Source organism: Mustela erminea, chromosome 6 (genome assembly GCF_009829155.1).
Source record: "Mustela erminea isolate mMusErm1 chromosome 6, mMusErm1.Pri, whole genome shotgun sequence".
In the NCBI taxonomy this organism is placed as follows: domain Eukaryota; kingdom Metazoa; phylum Chordata; class Mammalia; order Carnivora; family Mustelidae; genus Mustela; species Mustela erminea.
This window is the reverse complement of record NC_045619.1, coordinates 62,343,621-62,363,943: the sequence shown is the minus strand read 5'-3', so window position 1 is coordinate 62,363,943 and position 20,323 is coordinate 62,343,621. Positions and strand designations below refer to the sequence as shown.

At 38.3% G+C, this 20,323-nt stretch overlaps 1 pseudogene; it reads left to right on the top strand.

Annotated features, from left to right (window-relative positions):
• Window positions 1–6,020: 6,020 nt before the first annotated feature.
• On the top strand, window positions 6,021–7,131 carry LOC116593498 (annotated as a pseudogene).
• Window positions 7,132–20,323: the final 13,192 nt, after the last annotated feature.

The window sequence follows — 20,323 nt, the reverse complement described above, 5'->3', positions numbered from 1 at the left end:
TCCCCGCTTGTTCTTGCATTATAAATTTTTTCAATCTATGATTTTTTTTTTTTAATCTGTTAGAGCCATTTGTCATTTTGGAAGTTTAGTGCCATTAAGACTAGACACTTCAATCCATAAATCCACTTCCCTCGGTGCAAGTAAACCACGAGACATTGTTAATTCCCGCTGTGTTGTGAAATTTCTGCTCTCCTTTCAGGATGTATTGGGAGATGTGCCCTACATAGGATTGTCTCATGTACATTCAAGTGAAGAAGCCAGAATCAATCCATATATTTAATATTAGGGAAATAATATATTTTTGATAAGTATTATATAACTAGGTTAGATTAACATTCTGACATTTTCTTCATACTTTCATGGCTCATCTTACATATCCGTTTGGAGAGGACCATTTTAGGAGAAGCCAAATTCATTTGAAAGAAGCACAAAATATCAGGCTCTTCCTGTTCCTCCATGTCCTCCTCTCATAGCAGTGGCCCTCTGTTTGGTTTTGTCATCATTAACACAAAATGGTGACCTCATTTTGTCATCATTAACATCTGACCACAGGCTTCTGGGCATCTCGATTGCCTGTTTAACTATTCTTTTAAACCTGATCTTCCATTTCACAGAGACATCCAGTCTCACCCCTATATATCACCTCTTTCATCTATTCACCTCCTCTTCAGTGTGATACAAGACAGACAGCAAAGCACATCCGTTAAATCTAAGATTCTAGAGCCAGAATGGGTATGTGATGTGGAGAGCTGCTTCACCTCTCTGTGCCTCGGTCTCTTCAACAGGGAAAACGGAGGTAAAACAGGAGCTGACAAAGTCTTCCTGGGACCAGTAAATAAAATAAGGTATGCAAGGTGTCATCGAGAATGTTTATGGTTCTAACGGGTCAACCAACGCCATGAAATGTGACTGAGTGGTCAGGATGGATGGAGTCTGAGCGTATCCGGTGATAGTATGTCATAGTAATGTACATGCACATAACGTAAATGGTAAATGTGACATAAATGTGTTAATGTATTGTGTCATAGTACAATCACCTTCACGATCATGCCTGTTGATTTCCTCGTTGTCTATTCATCCCTCTCTGGGCTCTGTATCACTCTATCCTATCCAAATGTGGAAATCACAACCGAATGCCTACAGTTGGCTACTGCCTGCTCTCCTTAGCATCCCAGCATTGTATTATTGATCTTTGGTACTTCTCTAAATCTTGACAATGTCTCTTCCCCTTTTTCCTACCGCTGATTCTCCCAGCAACACAACTGAAACCTCAATTTGGACATTGCCAGCAGTGTTAAAGATACTGATGCCTCCATCAGAAAGGATGAATACCCAACTTTTGTAGCAACATGGACTGGAATAGAAGAGATTATGCTGAGTGAAATAAGTCAAGCAGAGAGAGTCAATTATCATATGGTTTCACTTATTTGTGGAGCATAACAAATATCATGGAGGACAAGGGGTGTTAGAGAGGAGAAGGGAGTTGGGGAAATTGGAAGGGGAGGTGAATCATGAGAGACTATGGACTCTGAAAAACAATCTGAGGGGTTTGAAGTGGCGGGGGGGTGGGAGGTTGGGGTACCAGGTGGTGGGTATTATAGAGGGCACGGATTGCATGGAGCACTGGGTGTGGTGAAAAAATAATGAATACTGTTTTTCTGAAAATAAATAAATCAATTTAATTTAAAAAAAAGATACTGAGGCACAGAAAAGAGGAAAAGAAATGCAGAGGGGTAGGATGGCATTATATGTGTCCTAAAGTCTACCCCCAGGGCTGTCGCTGTAACCTATTGTTTTCAGAATGGGAATGCAGGATCATTGAAGAATTTGGTTCAGAAAATAATAAATGTTTGGTGAAAAACCAAGGTGTGGACTTGAAAATGTCTCTCCACCTCTGCCTGAATCAGGTCATCACTACCTTGATGTCACATGCTTTAGCGTTATCCCTCACGATATGCCTGGGATCTTGGGTCCACGTCACCTATCTATAGCTGGCCAAACACTCTGTAAGAACAACACTTCATTTTCCAATTTTTGGTGAATCTGTTCACTCCAGGGTTGATTTGAAGTGCATGGTCTGGCTGAAATCACTTAAGCATATGTGGCTTAAGCTGTCACTTTGAGTGACACTTTCTCATATTTATGCTCCTGACATCTCTGCAACTAGAAACTGCAAAAGTGGAGCAAATGGAGCAGTAATGGCCAAAGAACACAGGAAAGTTTCTCCCTCGGCTACTCTCATTTCTCTAGTTTCCAGGCTGTGTTCCCCTCATTCATCTGCCTCAGGCTATTTCCCCTCCATTAGTCAAACCTTCTAAGTCGAGAAGCATTTCTGTGAAACCAGTCATTCTTTCCAAAATTCCAGAGATGAGCTAAAACGAATGAAAATCGAACCTGTACATAAAAGGCAATGGGTCTGATACCTCCAGGACACAAAATGTCAATCTTTGAAGCTTATGAAACTTTATATTTTATACTACTGGAACCTAAAATAGAATCCTGAGGATTTAAATTAGGCCTCTAGGATTCTATTAGAGGTTAATTATACTGGAAGTATCTAGGACATTTAATTTTATAAACTTTGAAGCTAGGAAAATATTCTTAGTACATAGAGTTTGGGGGAAAAACAAGGGGAAAAAGTGGTAATAAAAAGGAAATACTCTGTTTATGCCTTCTTTTGGGTTATGTATAGAATTACATTTTGATAGTCTGCCCAGAATTTCAAAACCTTGGATGTATATATCAAAGGTACTCCATACATGCCTTCCCTTTTCCTTCTATTACTGCAGACACCCAAGTTCCCTTAAGCAGAGACTGAGCACCAGAATTTCCTGTCTGCAGCGTACATACCAAGTCAGTGTGGCCAGACCTGAATCAGGAATTGTCATGCTTTCTTAGCTCTTCATATTTTCTCAAATGCTCAGCAGACACAGCTCATTTGGAAGACAGCTCCACTTTATAAGACAATAGCTAAAGGCAAACCCATATTGTCCTTGCAAAATGTGAGTTACGGTATATAAGAACACTGAAATGGACAATTTCTGTCAGCCCACACAATATAAGCACCATTTTTATTCAGCTCCCAATAGTTTCTTCCAAGTTCTCACCTTCTTCTTACTATTTTACACACCAAAATTGTGTTGCACATTGTTTTAAAAGCCTTGCTATTGCTGAGCAAAGCAGGAATACTGTGCTTTGTGGACTGTTTATACCAAGCATGTTTACACATTTCAACATTATGTTAGCTTTTTAAACATGCAACATATTTAATACATTCTAACCTTTTCTCTTGAGTGGATCAGAATGCCTTTACATCCTGCAGTGGTTTAAATCACAGTACGAAGTACCTAAAAAAAAGAGGAGGAATGGACATAAATTTCACTCAAGCACCCCTTGTTATCACAAGCAAGAAAGGCCAACATGTTATTATTTCAGCTATTGCAAGTGACAAAAGAAATCTTTTAAGATTTTTGATAGCAAATGTAAAATGCAAAGTTATAAAACTCCTAGAAGATAACATAGGACAAAACCTAGATGACCTTGGTATTGTAGTGACTTGTCAGACATAACACCAAAGGCACAATCCATGAAGGAAGAATTGATAAATTGGACTTCATTAAAAGGACAAATGAAAGTCAATGTAAAGAGAATGAGAAAACAAAACACACACGGAAAAAATTATTTACTAAAGACCCAACTGATAAAGGACTGCAGTGCAAAATATACAAAGAACTCAAAGTGAACATTAAGAAAGGAAACAATCTAATTAAAATATGTGCCAAAGACCTTGACAGACATTTCATCAAAAAAGAATACACAGACCGCAAATAAGCGTATGAAGAGAGGATCCACATCATATGTCATCAGGAGAATGAAAATCAAAACAATGATTAGATACTGCTATATACCTATTATAATGGCCAGGTTCTGGAACACTGACTGACAATGTGGTCTTGGGGAGCCACAGGAACTCTCATTCATCGGTGGTGGGAGCACAAAATAGCACAGCCACTTCGGAAGACAGTTTGGTGGTTTCTTACCAATGTGAACAGATCCTCATTACACAATCCAACAAGCAGGCTCCTTGGTATTTACCCAAAGGAGTAGAAAATTCATATCTACACAAACATCTGCGCATGGATGTTTGTGTCAGCTTTATTCATAATTGCCAAAACTTGGAAGTAACCAACTTATCCTTCAGTAGGTAAATGGATAAACAAACTGGGGTCCATACAGGCAATGGAATAAGACTCAGCACTAAAAGAAATGAGTAATCAAGCTATGAAAAGACATGGAGGAATCCTAGTAAAAGAAGTCAATATGAAAAAACTACATATGCATGACTCCAACTATATGTCATTCTGAAAATGGCCAACTATGACAATTTAAAAAGTTTAGTGGTTCTCAGGGGTGGGGGAAATGGAAGGGATGAACAGGCAGAGCATGGAGGATTTTTAGGACAGTGAAAATACTCTGAATGATCCCATAATGATGGGTACATGTCTAAACCCATGGAATGTACAATACCAAGAGTGAATCCTAATGTAAACTATAGGTTTTGGGTGATTATAATGTGTCTGTATGGGTTCATCAATTGTAGCAAATGTACCATTTCATGGGGGCTGTGCATGTGTTGAGGCAGAGGGTAATGTGAAAAATTTCTGTCCTCTTAACTTTGCTGTGAATCTAAAACTGCTCTTAAAAAAACTACTCATTAAAAATAATAATGGCTTTTTTAAAAAAGATTTTATTTATTTATTTGACAGACAGAGATCACAAGCAGGCAGAGAGGCAGGCAGAGAGAGAGGAGGAAGCAGGGTCCCTGTTGAGCAGAGAGCCTGATGTGGGGCTCGATCCCAGGACTCTGAGATCATGACCCGAGCCGAAGGCAGCAGCTCAACCCACTGAGCCACCCAGGTGCCCCAATAATGGCTTTTTTTTTTAAAGGTAAAAAGCATAGGGGGAAAATGAGTGTCTCAGCACAGTTCCTAAAAAATTCAAAACAAGGAGTTTTGCTCCCATATCTTCAGCCTCCCTTCTTCTCATCAATATAAGGAACACATGAGGATTCTGATGCTCGTAAATGAAGCAGACCTGAGGTTCTATATTTCTCACAAAGTTCCAGTAATACTGCTGCTGTTGGTCTGTGGACCATGCTTTGTAGAGCAAGCCATACACTACCTGAGGGCCAAAGTGTGCTGGGTTTCTAAGGAATCACATTAGAATCATGATGAGTGGAGCACAGACACTTACTTTGGCCTCCCTTCTTGACAATTTGCTGGGTGAGCTGAAGAAAAAAAAATTACTAGAAGGAGGACCTGAGTTTAACTTAAGGATCTGCCCATTTGTGCTAGGACTAAAGAGAGAACTATAGGTAGAAATATAACTGGAATGGATGTAAATCACAGGATTATGTCTACTCATTACCCAAACGACTTTGGCAAGCTACATAACTTCTGTAGAACTTCATTTATTTAGCTTTCAAATTAAGAGGTTGAACTTAAGAAAGTCTTGACCACAGAGTGAAAGAAAATCAACTGGGATAGGGTGTGAGGGCAGGGGGTGGGCAGTGAAGAGCTGAGGATGTGTCAAGATATGAGGGTATCAAGGAGGATTGGTTGAATGTGAAGAGCTGAGTATGGTTGATCACAGCCAAAGATTTAATATAAATGTCAAGTTCAGAGTATAAGACAGAGGTAGAAATAGGGTAGTAAAAAATGAAGTTTAAGAGCAGGATGTAGAAAAAACTGGTGTGTGCATACTTGCCTGAAGGGCACTGTGCTTGGAGGTCAGGACAAAAATGCCATCATCAGAAAAACTAAGTTTGCTGTATAGAAAGGATCAGAAGATCTGATCCTGATTGCAGAACCATCCCTGATTACAGAATCTGGGTTGTCTCTCCCACTTCATCCTTCCAGACCATTCCAGGAGATCTAGGAGGTTCCATCTGGGAAAACACTAGGAGTTCTTGGAAGGTAAAGAAGGAAGAAGATTATTGGTTGGAGTGAAAACAGGGTTGAATGAGTTCCAGAAAGTAGGGTCTTCAAACTTATGGACAACAATCTGCAGAAGACAACTTCAAACAACCTACTAGAAGACTGCTGGTCCACAGCAGAAGAATCTGGAACTGGCTCTCATAGGCAGTTGGGGTGGGTGCTGTTCTGCAGAGAACCCCCCATCCTGGGATCTGTGAGGAAGACAAGAAAGAATAAGCAGAAGACTCCTGGAAATGGAGATGGTGGTAGTGCCAGCAAAGCACCCCAGCCACCTCAGAAGGAAGGGGTCCTAGACAGACCCCATTGTTGAAAATGAGGAGCCGCTTAAGAAAAGAATGGAAGTGGGGAGCCTGGGAGGCTCAGTCATTAAGCATCTGCCTTTGGGTCAGGTCACGATCTCCAGGTCCTGGGATCGAGCCCTGTGTCGGGCTCCCCACTCATTGGAGGGTCTGTTTCTCCCTCTCCCTCTCTCTCTCAAAAAAGAAAGAAAGAAGGAAAGAAGAAGGAAGGAAAGGAAAGGAATGAAGGAACAAAGGAATGAAGGAAGGAAAGAAAGAAAGAGAGAATAGAATGGAAGTTAAAGTAAAGATTCCTGAAGAATTAAAATCATGGTTCATTCAGGACTGGGACTTAGTTACCGGGCTAGAAGCAGCTGTTTCAACTCCCTGCTAAGGAAAATGCAGATGCCATTCTGGAAGAGTATGCAAATTGCAAGAAGTTATAGGGAAATGTTGGTAATAAGGAGTATATAGTTAATGAAGTTGTGGCAAGAATAAAAGAATATTTCAATGTGATGTTGGGCACTCAGCTGCTCCACAAATTTGGGAGGCCCCACTATGAAGAAGTCCTCTTGGCTTGCCCTGATACACCAATGTCCCAGGTTGAGGGAGCCCTACACCTATAGAGATTATTTGTAAAAATCGGAGCAATGTTGGCATATACTCCCCTTGATGAGAAGAGCCTTGCATTATTGTTGGGCTATTCGCATGATTTCCTAAAATACCTGTCAAGGAATGCTGCATCTCTGTTTACTGCCAGTGATTACAAAGTGGCTTCGGCCACCACAAAGCCCGGTGAGGGTCTACTGACCACTCGCCATTACGTCTGTATCTGTAAACATTCTTTTTATTATTAATCTTTTTCTTGTGAAATTGATGTTCTTTAAAATTGTAAATGTAGAACAGGGCTTGTGTTTCAGTTTGTTTTCTGTTTTGTTTTTAAATAGAAGATGAGAAGAGTGCAAGCTCTTTTTCTCATTTCAAAGTTGCTACCAGTGACACAGTCATTAGATGAAGAAGAAGCATTCAGTAGAACATTTTAGTGCCTAGCGGACAATGTTGCTTGAATGCTGGTGGTTCTATCCCTTTGATGCTACACAATTTTCTAGTATGTGTTAACACTACGTGACAAAATGTCTTGATTCCTAGTGCCAAAGTTTCAACTTAATGCATGTACCTCAAAACTCATGCATTTGTGCTCTTTTTTTAAAAAATGGGGTTTGAAGTAAAGCAGCCCATCCTCTATAAGTCCATCTGTGTTGTTCCTTAGGCATTCTATCTTTGCTCAAATTGTTGAAGGATGGTGCTTTGTGTCATGGTTGTTGTATTTGAGTCTAACACACATTCTAACAGGACAGAGGTAACACATTATTGGATAGCCACGGTTTTCTGGAGAAGTTGGTATTTTAGGAATTGTATTTCAGATCTTAAATAAAAGTTGTTTCTAAATTTCAAAGCAAAAAAAAAAAAGCAGGATGTAGAGTAGGACAAGGTACAAGATAGAAAAAAATGAGTCAAGGGAGAGTATTAAAGATGCATTCTATGAACCATGAACAGAGAACCGAGAGGCTGTTCTGTGCGAGATCATGACCTGAGCTGAAGTCAAGAGTCAGAGGTTTAACCAACTGTGCCACTCAGGCGCTCTGTAACTAATCTTTCAAATCCCTTCCAGAACTATAATTTTATAATCATTGCTTCCCTTTTTCTTCCTCCAGGCCTCTCCTTGGAATCATCTTGGACCATTTGGCTCCTGGTTTCCATCTTCAGAGAGCATTCTCAAACTCTCTGTGGAAACTTAGAAGGTTATTCTTATAAGTCTTGTCTTTTATTGGCCTGATTTCTTATATTTACTATTTTTGTCTTTCAGCACACACTTTATTTTCCCCTACAGCATATTGTATTAGGCCATGTTCTATTTTATTCTTTAACATTTCTAATTTCACTATCATGCCATTCTATCCTTTTGAGTTTCCATTGGAAGCAATTTAAGTGGTATATATAATAATATTGTAAGAGTTTTCTATGTATTTCTGCTGGGTTGATTTTTTTTTCTCACTTTAACAATGTTATAATTAAATCAATAAATATGAGTCCACAGACTATTACTAGCTTGAGAACTCTTCTTTGATGATTAATGTTCAGAAAGCTATGTGGTAACTTAATATTTAGTTACTGTTTTCAACTTTCTAAGAAGCAGTGCTTTTGTCTTATGAACAATAAACACATATTTAAAACAATACTAAATATTTTCCTCAGAGAATCTTTAATAGAAATAGATATACCTTGTAAATGCAAATACAGAAATATTTCCATATTTAAATGTTCTATTAAAATGACATCCTCAAATACTATATCTGTGGGTGGATGTTTGCATTACTCAAAATTTTATCTATTTGTGTATTCTAACACTTGTAATTGACAAAGCACCTCTAAAACTCCCCAACCAACCATTACTGCTAATAATACGATCAAGGGAGACATTTCAAACTATAAACAATATCTTAAAAACAATCCCGCTAGGAAGAAAAAAGATAAGCTTTACTTCCTTGTAATATATATTTTTTTCTTTCAAAGAAAAATCCTCCTCCTATCAGCTTTCACAGAATGGACAAATATTTTTATTCAGCTGCTTGCAATCCCTTTCTGGTTCTCCACTCTAATTCTGTCTTAAATTTTAGACTCTGAAGCTATGTTACACAGAGTTAAGAGCCTGATGAAAAAAACAGGAATATTGTGCTTTGTGGACCTGGGATCATCACATTCTCTCAAGGCCATATGCTTTGGAATCTCCTGGAAGCTTGTTAAGAAATAAAATACCTGGGCTTCTTTAGACCCACCAAATCAGAATTTCTGCTGATGGAACATACAAAGCCTTTTTTTTTTTTTTGCATTACTTCTGCTGATCCTTACAAGCACTAAAGGTTAGGATGCACTGTATGAGAGTAAAAAGTCCTAAAATAGTCATTTCCAAACATCTTTTAAAAAGTTTTTAAAAGACTTACCTCTATTGGCTCTTCTCTTTGCTAAGCTATGAATGAGAGTTGATTAATGAGAAAAAAAAAAATGTCTCTCAGGACCAAAGGTCATTTCTACTTTCTTTCATTTTTTTTTTTTTTAAACGAGGCTTTGGTGGGCTGATGTGTCTATCCCAAAATACGTTCCACCTCAATGCTCCAAGTTACAAGTGTATTAATTACCTGAATGGAGAACCCATTTACTATCTGACATCATCAGGTTAGCTTAGACTCATTTTTCATAAGTCTACATCTTGGGCAGCTGGGCTCCCAGTAAGGCAGGTGGAAAAGGAACTTCTAGAGCAATCTTCTGTCTACTTTTTTTTGTTTGTTTGTTTTTTCCAGGCTGCCTTCCCTTAGCTATTTCTTTCCTCTTGTCCCGAAGAACAGAAGAATATCTGTATCTATCTGTTCCTGCTTCATGCATTTCTCCACAGCCATCTCCATGGAATATGCATGCTGCATAATGAGATATGTTATTTCTTATTTCAGACTGGCTTTTATCACGGAAGATAATACCTTTCAAGAGATGGTGAATATCCCTAGGTCTCTGACCATCTATAATTGTGCCAGTGCACACACACACACACACACAAAACTTAAGTTTGGAAAGCATTCACTCTCCTACATGTCAAAGTCCTCGGTGATTCTGATCTCTGGAAATTCTTAAGTATTACTGGTGTGTGGCTACATTTGTTTGCAGTGTATGTCCCCTCCTATTTAAATTTTGCTGTTTCTTGAATCACTATATTTGTTTTTCAAAGCTCAGTGTATTTCTACAATACAAGTTTAATTATAACAAAACACAAGTCTGTACTTCTCTTTCTTATGGACTCTTTTCCAGGCCCTGAAGAGCACATGATACAGGAAAGAGAACGATGGACTAAATTTGAGTGACAAATCCAGGGCCACCACATTTAGCCAGGCTGGCCAAGCACACCCAACATTACAGAGAGACCCTGAGTTGTCAGTCCAGTGGATGGAGGAGCCTCCCTAATTCCGCAACTTACAGACCATAATATACAACCACAAAACTGGCTGTCCTAGCAGCAATGTTTCATGGTGCAGTTGCATTGTGAAAGCATTTCATAAATTAGATGCTCAGTACAAATGAATTAAGACTTTGCCTTTGATAAATCTCAAAAATAAAGAGCTTACAATGGATATATATTATTTCTTCATTATATTTTTTCCTCTAAAACTGCCACTGTATTTCCTGACATTTCAATTCAATATCTAGGCTCAATCAATAGATATGGAAATGTTTTAGATCCTGAGTCACCTAATACCTAAGTGCTCTGAACAGGTGTCTACTAAGAAACATATAATCCATTTAGTGGAGACCTATAATACTCATTTGTTTTCACAGATGGTGTTGGATTATTAAAGTGGAAATATGCCAAGAAGTTTTTAGAGTACGTTTCCATTTAAGCTGGACTTTGCATTATTTTTTGTTAAGATTTTATTTACTTATTTGCCAGAGAGAGAGAGAGAGAGAGAGAGAGCACACACAAGCAGGGGGAGCAGCAGGCAGAGAGAGAAGCAGGTTCCCCAATGAGCAAGGAGCCTGATGTGGCGCTCGATCCCAGGACCCTTGGGTCATGACCCGAGCGGAAGGTAGACAGACACTTAACCAACTGAGCCATCCAGGCATCCCTGGACTTTGCATTATTTAAAGCTGTGATAATTTAACTAGGTTCTAATCCTCTCATAGTCCAGTCTGATCAAATCCATTATTTTCTGTATCTCCTAAATTTCAGTTTTCCTGTTACTGACCACCCCCCCTCCCAACGTCAAGAAAAAGTCTAGGTGAGAAAAACTTATGATCCAGCTTCAAAGTATTTCTTTGTAGTCATATCCTTTTCTTTTCAGAGGGCAGGTAATGAATCAGAGTTAGAAAAAACAAATGATGGTAAATCTACTATAGACTATTTGCATGGGGAAGTCATTAAGCTTCTCTTTATCTCAGGTTGGTCATCTGCTACATAAAGTAATAAATTCTTCAAACCACTAAATTTTTTAAGGGCAAACAAGTGTCAAGGTGGTTCAGGGTTGGTTTGTTTGTCGGGAAATACTATAAATCCAAAATATTGTCACTGTTTACCTAATTGTACACAATATCTACCCTGGGTCTTAGAGCAGAAAGATTTGGAGTTAGTGAATTCAGCTCTGTCAGTTAGCTCTAGGACTTTGGACAAATTACTCTTGTGTTCTTTTGGTTGCCTAGAAACTGAACTACTTTTGTACATCTGGAGAAGTCCCCATCATATGCATTCATTGAACTATCTCCCACTATAGAACCTGAAAAGACCAAAAACCCATTCCTCTATATGTCTCCCACGGCCAGCACCTAGAGTGTTGCCACAAAACCTAGCCTTCTACAAATAGAAGCTTCCATATGGGACTCTGAGCTTGTATTGAGTAAAGTAGGCAGAGAGAGTGGAATTCATTTTGTCAGCAGAAATTGCACTGGTGCTACTATTTTGGTGGGCACAGGAGCTCAAGGAGTTTCTATTTGGCTGTTCCTACTAAATGGTACTTCCTGTATTTATCAGGATGTTGCCGTGAGGATCCAGTTGGTTGTTCATGATATCTACCTTAGCTTGATAGGGAAGAAGGGAGAAAATCCAGAGAATGGATTTAGGGTATGATGTTTCATATCAGAATTCCATTTGAAAACTCTCACTCAACAAGTGGATTCTACGGTGAGGGTCCCAGCAATTAGTTCGGCCCAGCATTGGTGTCCATTAAGTACAAAAAGATCTGTAAATTTTTTCAGCTGCCCTAGAATATGGGGCAGACTAGAGGATATGTTTACCTTAAGGACTTGTAGTCGTATTCTACTGTCCACCCTCAAGCCAGTTAGGCTCCCCTCAGATGACACCGGGTCTGTGAAATTTCAGTTAGCAAGTTACAGTGATTTTCCTCAGTCTTCTCCAGGCAAACCAATGTATCAGAAACAACTTTGAATTTGCCCCTACGTTAAAGCTTCTAATGTGCGGAAACGTAATTGCCTAGAATAGATTAAAATCTCAAGTAAAGGCAAATGCTAAGCATCGCTTCATTAGAAAATTTTAAATCAGTCATTTTTATCACCAAACAATTCATGTTGAGGTAAAAGCTGCATCAGGCCCATTTTATACTTGGAGAAACAAGTAGCAACCTGTAAGTATCTTTAGTGAATGCTATCCTTGAATTTGGAACTTGTGGTTCTTTCGTTAAAATACACTAACTCTGTAAATAAAATCCCATATGTACCAATACTAAGAAGACATTTTTATTTCTTTTGTATTAGAATATTTAATAAATGTATGGTTTCAGAATTAACTAATTCCACTCCTTTCAAAAACATACACTTTAAAAGGAAAATATTTGAAATGGATTAACACTACATGTATAGTATGTATATACTTCATTTACAGATACCATTTTTTTAACCCAAAGTTTTTTTACCTAAAAAATTACTTAAGGGGATTTAATAATCAGGGCTTATAATGAAATTCTGATATTTAAGATAATGGCTGGCATAGTAATAGAGACAAATTGACCAGTAGAGTAGATAGAGTTCAGAAGTTCTGAAAGAGAATGACTTCAGGGTGCAAATTTGGTATATGCAGAGGGGGGAGAAAAGGAGTGTTTAATAAATGGAACTGGGAAAAAGTTGTCCCTTTTGGAAAAGATCAAACTTTATCCCTACCACATGCCATAAGAAGAAGAATGTTATTATTAGTATTATTAATAAAATAATTATATGAAATAAGAATTTAAAATGCAAAAACAAAAATATAAAATTTCTAGAAGAAAATATAGGTGCACACTTAAGACCTTACACCTTAATTTACAAAAACCAAAAGCAAAGAAAAGTAAACTTTACTATATCAAAAGTAAGAAATTTTGTTCATCCAAAACACCTTAAGGAAAAGGGTGGAGGAAAGGGAAAGTCTATAATGAAGGAGAAAACATTTGCTCTTTTGCAATAATAAAATATTGCTATAAATAATATAGCATATATTATTTATATATCTCTGTGGCACCTCAAAGTGTCTGTCCAACAAGAAGATCTAACAATTTTAAATGTCTATGCCCCCAACGTGGGCGTAGCCAGCTATATAAACCAATTAATAACAAAATCAAAGAAACACATCAACAATAATACAATAATAGTAGGGGACTTTAACACTCCCCTCACTGAAATGGACAGATCATCCAAGCAAAAGATCAACAAGGAAATAAAGGCCTTAAATGACACACTGGACCAGATGGACATCACAGATATATTCAGAACATTTCATCCCAAAGCAACAGAATACACATTCTTCTCTAGTGCACATGGAACATTCTCCAGAATAGATCACATCCTTGGTCCTAAATCAGGACTCAACTGGTATCAAAAGATTGGGATCATTCCCTGCATATTTTCAGACCACAATGTTCTGAAGCTAGAACTCAACCACAAGAGGAAGTGTGGAAAGAACCCAAACTCAACCGGTATCAAAACCCAAACTCAACCGGTATCAAAAGATTGGGATCATTCCCTGCATATTTTCAGACCACAATGCTCTGAAGCTAGAACTCAACCACAAGAGGAAGTGTGGAAAGAACCCCAATACATGGAGACTAAACAGCATCCTTCTAAAGAATGAATGGGTCAACCAGGAAATTAAAGAAGAATTGAAAAAAATCATGGAAACAAATGATAATGAAAACACAATGGTTCAAAATCTGTGGGACACAACAAAGGCAGTCCTGAGAGGAAAATATATAGCGGTACAAGCCTTTCTCAAGAAACAAGATAGGTCTCAGGTACACAACCTAACCCTACACCTAAAGGAGCTGGAGAAAGAACAAGAAAGTAACCCTAAGCCCAGAAGGAGAAGAGAAATCATAAAGATCAGAGCAGAAATCAATGAAATAGAAACCAAAAAAAACCCAATAGAACAAATCAACGAAACTAGGAGCTCATTCTTTGAAAGAATTAATAAAATTGATAAACTTCTGGCCAGACTTATCAAAAAGAAAAGAGAAAGGACCCAAATAAATAAAATCATGAATGAAAGAGGAGAGATCACAACTAACACCAAAGAAATACAAACAATTACAAGAACATACTATGAGCAACTCTACGCCAACAAATTTGACAATCTGGAAGAAATGGATGCATTCCTAGAAACATATAAACTACCACAACTGAACCAGGAAGAAATAGAAAGCCTGAACAGACCCATAGCCAGTAAGGAGATTGAAACAGTCATCAAAAATCTCCAAACAAACAAAAGCCCAGGGCCAGACGGCTTCCCAGGGGAATTCTACCAAACATTTAAAGAAGAACTAATTCCTATTCTCCTGAAACTGTTCCAAAAAATAGAAATGGAAGGAAAACTTCCAAACTCATTTTATGAGGCTAGCATCACCTTGATCCCAAAACCAGACAAGGATCCCATCAAAAAGAGAGCTATGAACCAATATCCTTGATGAACACAGATGCGAAAATTCTCACCAAAATACTAGCCAATAGGATTCAACAGTATATTAAAAGGATCATTCACCACGACCAAGTGGGATTTATTCCAGGGCTGCAAGTTTGGTTCAACATCTGGAAATCAATCAATGTGATACAACACATCAATAAAAGAAAGAATAAGAACCCTATGATACTCTCAATAGAGGCTGAAAAATTTAATAGAGTACAGCATCCCTTCCTGATCAAAACTCTTCAAAGTGTAGGGATAGAGGGCACATAACTCAATATTATCAAAGCCATTTATGAAAAACCCACCACAAATATCATTCTCAATGGAGAAAAGCTGAAATCTTTCCCGCTAAGGTCAGGAACACGGCAGGGATGTCCATTATCACCACTGCTATTCAACATAGTACTAGAAGTCCTAGCCTAAGCAATCAGACAACAAAAGGAAATTAAAGGCATCCAAATTGGCAAAGAAGAAGTCAAACTATCACTCTTCGCAGATGATATGATACTATATATGGAAAACCCAAAAGACTCCACTCCAAAACTGCTAAAACTTGTACAGGAATTCAGTAAAGTATCAGGATATAAAATCAATGCACAGAAATCAGTTGCATTTCTCTACATCAGCAACAAGACAGAAGAAAGAGAAATTAAGGGGTCAATCCCATTTACCATTGCACCCAACACTATAAGATACCAAGGAATAAACCTAACCAAAGAGGCACAGAATCTATACTCAGAAAACTATTAAGTACTCATGAAAGAAATTGAGGAAGACACAAAGAAATGGAAAAATGTTCCATGCTCCTGGATTGGAAGAATAAATATTGTGAAAATGTCTATGCTACCTAAAGCAATCTACACATTTAATGCAATTCCTATCAAAGTACCATCCATCTTTTTCAAAGAAATGGAACAAATAATCCTAAAATTTATATGGAACCAGAAAAGACCTCGAATAGCCAAAGGAATATTGAAAAAGAAAGCCAAAGTTGGTGGCATCACAATTTTGGACTTCAAGCTCTATTACAAAGCTGTCATCATCAAGACAGCATGGTACTGGCACAAAAACAGACACATAGATCAGTGGAACAGAATAGAGAGCCCAGAAATAGACCCTCAACTCTATGGTCAACTAATCTTCGACAAAGCAGGAAAGAATGTCCAGTGGAAAAAAGACAGTCTCTTCAATAAATGGTGTTGGGAAAATTGGACGGCCACATGCAGAAAAATGAAATTGGACCATTTCCTTAGACCACAAACAAAAATAGACTCAAAACGGATGAAGGACCTCAATGTGAGAAAAGAATCCATCAAAATCCTTGAGGAGAACACAGGCAACAACTCCTTTGACCTCAACTGCAGCAACATCTTCCTAGGAACATCACCAAAAGCAAGGGAAGCAAGGGCAAAAATGAACTATTGGGATTTTATCAAGATCAAAAGCTTTTGCACAGCAAAGGAAACAGTTAACAAAACCAAAAGACAACTGACAGAATGGGAGAAGATATTTGCAAACAACATATCAGATAAAGGGCCAGTATCCAAAATCTATAAAGAACTTAGCAAACTCAACACCCAAAGAACAAATAATCCAATCAAGAAATGGGCAGAGGACATGAACAGACATTTCTGCAAAGAAGACATCCAGATGGCCAACAGACACATGAAAAAGTGCTCCATATCACTCGGCATCAGGGAAATACAAATCAAAACCACAATGAGATATCACCTCACACCAGTCAGAATGGCTAAATTAAACAAGTCAGGAAATGACAGATGCTGGCAAGGATGCGGAGAAAAGGGAACCCTCCTACACTGTTGGTGGGAATGCAAGCTGGTGCAGCCACTCTGGAAAACAGCATGGAGGTTCCTCAAAATGTTGCAAATAGAACTGCCCTATGACCCAGCAATTGCACTATTGGGTATTTACCCTAAAGATACAAACGTAGTGATCCAAAGGGGCACGTGCACCCTAATGTTTATAGCAGCAATGTCCACAATAGCCAAACTATGGAAAGAACCTAGATGTCCATCAACAGATGAATGGATCAAGAAGATGTGGTATATATACACAATGGAATACTATGCAGCCATCAAAAGAAACAAAATCTTGCAATTTGTGACAACGTGGATGGAACTAGAGCGTATCATGCTTAGCAAAATAAGTCAAGCGGAGAAAGACAACTATCATATGATCTCCCTGATATGAGGAAGTGGAGATGCAACACGGGGGCGTTGGGGGGTAGGAGAAGAATAAATGAAACAAGATGGGATTGGGAGGGAGACAAACCATAAGTGACTCTTAATCTCACAAAACAAACTGAGGGTTGCTGGGGAGAGGGGGGTTGGGAGAAGGGGGGTGGGGTTATGGACATTGGGGAGGGTATGTGCTTTGGTGAGTGCTGTGAAGTGTGTAAACCTGGCGATTCACAGACCTGTACCCCTGGGGATAAAAATATATGTTTATAAAAAATAAAAAATTAAAAAAAAATCTTCCTCCATCTCTAAGCTTTGGCAAGGATGTGGAGAAAAAGGAACCCTGTGCATTGTTAGTGGTAATGTGAATTGGTAAGGCCACTGTGGAAAATGGTAAGGAGGTTCCTCAAGAAAGAAATATGACCCAGCGGTTCCCATACTGAGTATTTACCTCCTCAAGAAACCCCCAAAATACTAAATTCAAAAAGGTATAGGCACCTCTGTTTATTGCAGCATTATTTACAATAGCCAAGATATGAAAGCAACCCAAGTGTCCATCGATAGATGAATGGATATAGAGCACTCCCCTAAGAATGAGACAGAAGTTACACACACACACACACACACACACACACACACACACACACACTCACACACACTGGAATAGTACTCAGCCATAACAAAGAATGGGATATTTGTGACAACATGGGTGGACCTAGAGGGTATTATGTTAAGTACAGTAAGTCAGACAGAGAATGACAAATATTATATGATTTCTCTTACATGTGGAATCTAAGAAACAAATGAATAAACAAACAAAAAGCAGAAACAAAGCCATAATACAGAGAACTGGTGATTGCCAGAGAGAAGGGGGCAATGGGAAAAATGGATGAAGGGGAGTAGGAGAAACAGGCTTCCAGTTATGCAATGGATAATTTGAAGGCATGAAAAGTACAGTATAGGGAATATAGTCAATGGCATTGTAATAGCATTCATTATGTGGAGACAGATGGTAGCTATACTTGTGATGAATATAGGTACAGACTTGTCCAATCACCATGTTGTCCACCTGAAACTAATGTAACATTGTGAGTCAATTGTATGTCAATTATACATATATAGAAATAGATAAAGATATAGATATAGATATGCTAAATAAGACCCACAGTAATTGTTACGCACAATGACAACCCCTCCCCACCCCCACTCAGGCTAAGGGATAGGAGGGCAGCCTGCAGTGCTCAAACAGCTCCAGTTACCTCCTTTATCTCGCTGTCCTCTTCTCCATGGACAGGCTGGCTCCAGATCTTCTAGATTTCACAGAAGTGTTAGACAGTTGTAAAGTCCAAGACAGTTCTCATTGACAGGCACCAATATAATCTGGCACTGGTTTCCTCTGAGCTTGGCAGGGATTTAAAGCTGATTCTTTCTCCTGGAGTGTATTTGTAATTTCTATGAAGCAGTCACTGGCAACAGGATCTCCCACTGTTGCACTCTTCATACAAGTGAGGTCTTCTCTGCCTGGACATTCAAGACTTCATCCTGACTTTCTGAGGCTGATTCCATTTTCTCAAGTGCCTATCACCCCTGCAAGTTTGCCTTAGGTATGTGCATTCTGGCAATGCAGGCTGTCTCTAAGACAGCAAGCCTTTCAGCTTTTCTAACTGCAAACTGTGCCCCAGACTCCAGCACATAAAGCTTAAGGGGCTTCCTTGAACCCCCTCTCATTCCACTTGAGGGGAGGTAGAAGAGACGTTTCACAGCACTGGAAATCAAATGATCTTTACTTAAAGAGACAGAACTAAAACAAACCTAGCGTGGAAAGGCAGTGAATTAGTAGCATCAAGAGAGATAAGACAACTATCCATATTAATTTGAATAAAGTAGACTAGAAACTAAGTTTTTTAACATGGATTAAAGAGGTTCATTAAAATAAGAAAAGATAAAACAACAAAATTTGTCAAAATACATGAAGGAAAATTCTTAGTATTGAGTGATAATTTGGCATAGGCACAGCAAAATACACATTGCTTAGCTCTTAACCAATTGTGTAAAATATACATAATGAAGACTAATAAATTCAGAATTTTATATATAACAATTTTGTAAGTTTTAAACAGAGAGTTAACTAGTACACATGACCCCTTAAATAAATCTCTCTATGTATTTTGCCAAGTGTCCAAAATATGCTATCTTTACTTTGCCAAGTGTCCAAAATATGCTATCTTTACTTTGCAAAAGAGTAAAACTAGATATTTACAGAAGAAATATTAAAGAAAGATCCCAAACATTTAGCAACTCAAAAACAGTCTTTTATATATTAGACAAAAATATAAATCTATAATTACAAACTTTTTAATGATGATGACTATGTTATATCCAAAATTTATAGGAAATAGCCAAAGTAATGCTCAAAGGTAATTTAAAAATTTTAGGTCATAATTTTAAGTAGCTTAAGATGAATTATTTGTCCTCTATTAATTTAAATTCAAATATTTGGAAAAAATTCATAGACATCTAGGGGAATCCAAAAGAAAATATTAATGATTTTGAGTCCTTAGAATGCAATGCTGAATAAGACAAAATCCCTACCTTTTTACTTATGAAAAAAAAACAGTGCCTGGTTCATTTGTGCTCAGCATTCTTCTATACATAAAATAATGAACAAAGTGCAAAATAAAACAAAATAGTGAACTAGTGACAGTTCTGGTCCTCAAGAACTTCAAAGTCAGGAGGGAATAAAGTAAATATGTAATCCAAATGTAGGCGATCAGTTGTTCTTTGATGGTACAAGGGGTCAGAGAGCAGGCAGCTGGACAACCTACAGTCTGTAAGGTGACAGTGAAGGCATCCCAAGGGACAGGATGCATAACCCGAGTCCTGAGGGTAAATGGCATTAGGGAGGTGTGGGTTGTCAGCACAGGAAGAAGCATGTGAAAGGAGAGAGAGCAGAATATGGCTGGAGAACTGCAAACATTTCAATATTGCTAGATATTAAATGATTAAATGTATTCTTGGACGGGCAGACTGTACCAACCACAGAAAGTCTCACAGGAAATGTTAAGGAATTTTAACATCACCTTGGGAAGTACTGAAGGATTCTAAGAAGGAGTGGAACATGAGATGTGCATTTCATTTTTTTAAATTTATTACTTTTTTTTTTAGATTTTATTTATTCATTTGAAAGAGAGAGAGAAGAGACAGAGGGAACACAAACAGGGGGAGAGGCAAAGGGAGAAACAGACTCCCTGCTAAGTTGGGAGCCCAATGCAGGGCTCATTCCCAGCACCTGGAGATCATGAGCTAAAGGCAGACACTCAACCATCTGAGCCATCCAGGTGCCCTGAGATGTGCATTTTAGAACTG